Source organism: Canis lupus, chromosome 11 (assembly GCF_011100685.1).
Source record: "Canis lupus familiaris isolate Mischka breed German Shepherd chromosome 11, alternate assembly UU_Cfam_GSD_1.0, whole genome shotgun sequence".
NCBI lineage: Eukaryota > Metazoa > Chordata > Mammalia > Carnivora > Canidae > Canis > Canis lupus.
Genome location: NC_049232.1, coordinates 34,288,230 through 34,291,133, shown reverse-complemented (window position 1 = coordinate 34,291,133; position 2,904 = coordinate 34,288,230).

The following is a 2,904-nucleotide window of genomic DNA, read 5'->3' as shown; positions in this document are numbered from 1 at the left end:
GTGGAAAAGAATGCAGGCAGAAAGCCTTCCCTCTGAATCTTACATTCTAAAAAGTCTTGGAATATTGCATAGAAAGCTTCTCGTCTCTCATTCTTCTTAGTTTTACACATTTCTTGGCATTTTTTTTCTTGCTCGACACGCAGGACTTTATTTGGACAGGGGCCATCACAGGCCGAACCAGTCGGGGACGCCAGCGGCCGGGGATCGCGGGCCTGCCTCGCCGCTGGTCCTCTAGGGGCTTGTCCCGGGTGTCATCGTCACCAGGGTGGCCGTCGGGGCTCTTTTTCTCAGGAAACAGATCGGGGAACGTGAAGGTCTGTCCGTGCGCCAGCTGCACCTAGGCCACTTTATACATTTATTTTCTGAACAAACCTTTAAATCGATTTGTCTGGGCCTGAGAAAAATAACCTAATGAACTTTTGATTGGAATTCATTAAATTCCTATAATGGTATGAAAGGACTAGGCTTATTATAGTGTTTTGGGGATACTGAGAAACAATACGCCCTTCAATTTGTTCATTTTGTATCCAATTACATTATCAAATCTCTTCTAAATGTTAGCTTTTCTTGGTCTTTTGAGTTACCAGGTATGCAATCATATATGAATGCTGTATCCTTGTCTCTTTCTTTCCAATTATTCATACCACTTATTTTCTTATTTCACTATCTTAGAATCCCTCAAGCAACATTATTTCAGTTATCATCATTGCCTCAATGGTTCCCTTTTTGGTATGATGTTTGCTATGGTGTTGAAGGAACAGTTTTTATAGCTCTGCCATGCTTTTTCTGGTTTTTAAGCTGGAGTTTCTATTTCTAAATTGAAAATGGAAGCTATTTTTGAGAGGTGTTTGTTTCTTAGCATTAATTAATGCATGTATGTTTTTAATTTGCCCAGTACACTTTGATAAGTTATGTTGCCATATTTTTAAATGTTGAACTATCCCTGCATTCCTGCAATATAGTCTACTTGGTCCTGGTATGCAATTTTTTAAACATGCACCTAGATTTTCACTTGATGACTTGTTTGTACAATTTAGTTACTGCATTGCATCCATGTTTATGAGTGAAGTTTTTTTATAGTTTTCATTCTCTCTTCATCAGGACTGGGAAGTAAGGTTATGCTTGCTTTGTAAATTGAATTGGGAAGCTTTCCATCTTTTGCTATGGTCAGAAATTTCTTGAATAACATAAGGATTATCTGTTCACTGAAAGTTAGATAGAATTCAGCTGGAAAGCCATCTGGGCCTGGCACATATTTTAGTGAATAGATAATTTTTTAAAAGGGTTTGTGGTACAGTGGGAAGAAGATTGTCTTTGTAATCAGAGACTTATATTTGAATCTCTGCCCAACCTATTGCTGACTGTGTGACTTGGATAACTGACTTTTCTTTTCTGTGAAATGGTGATCTATCTATCTTTTTATCTATCTACTATCTATCTATCTATCTATCTATCTATCTATCTATCTATCTATCCATCATCTATCCATCCATCCATCCATCCATCTATCTATCTTGGAGGGAAGACTATTTCCTAGAGACATTTATTAGAGGAGAAAGTTTAAGAAGCTGTTGGATCTGATGAGTAGGTGCTCAATAATGAGGTATTTCTCATCAAGTCATTCCCATTGTAATAATTTCTCTTTGGCTGTATGCATTCTCATCACCTGCCTCCCTGATAAATACATTTATCTGTAAACGGCTGAGTGCTAAGCTCTCATCAGCATCCTGTGTGCTTAGATACACCCAATAGTCGCTGTGTCGAGACTGTCAGGTCTGCTGGAAAGACCTCTGTCTTCCAGGGTCTCTTCCCACCATGATATTCTTTCTAATTATAATAAAAGTTCAGAACAATCTGATGAGGCGGCATCTTCCAATTTCCAAGCTTTCAATTCAGTTTTTTCCCCAAGTATGCAAGGAAGCTTTGAATAACAGCAGCATGCTTTGCGTTTTCTGTTCTGTTAGGAGTGGGACATTTGACAGATAGCCTTTCAGGCCAGTCACAAAGCCAAGTTTATTGTTCAAAAGCATTTATTTAGAATGTTAGTAATTTATTTTGGGCCCCGATAACAGACCTACTCATTTGTAGCTAATATTTAATCCTGAAATATTTCAATGCAAGAGGGTTTTTTTTTTGGGGGGGGGCGGGGATTTGTTTGTTTTCTAGTGCAAAGTACTATACAAAATATTTGGGTGTCTAAATGGGTGCTTTGTCAATGAATTCAAAGGGAAAGGACTTTGATAGTTTTGAAGTTCCAACAGGGAAGAGAAGTCTACTGAAGCTGTATCTGTATGATGCTAACTGCCTGAACAGGACTATATATAGTAGATCCCATTTGGGTAGATGGAAAGTATACATAAATACACACACACTAATGGAGGCAGTTTTTCTGAAGAATACGTTAGAGACTGTTCACTTTACATTTAGGAAGAAGAACTAAGGATTTGTGGGGATAAGTAAGGAAAGGAAAGAAAGATTTGCATTTCATTTTATATCATTCTGACAGAATTTTATCATCATTTAAAAAAAAAGTTGATTTCTCTTACTCAATATATGTTTTACTAAATGGCAGTACTGGCCTTTCACCACCAACTAAATTGACTATTATTTATTTGAATTATAGAATCAAAGGCTTAAATCTAGTTCAGTCCATATTTGTTTGAATTCCCTCATTCCCTCATTCCCTCATTTGAGTACCAAGTCTATCTTATTTCCATTTGTCCTTCATATGGCATTACGGCCTCCAAGGAAAATTTACTACAAGTCTGGCCCAGAAAACATTTCTGGAACTTAAGCTTTGTTTGAGGGTGTTTTTGAAAAGGAAATTTGCCATCATCAAATACAGTTTCTTGAGCCCACACAGAGTGTGTGGCATGGGTCCAATCGTTCCTTTCTGGTTCCTTT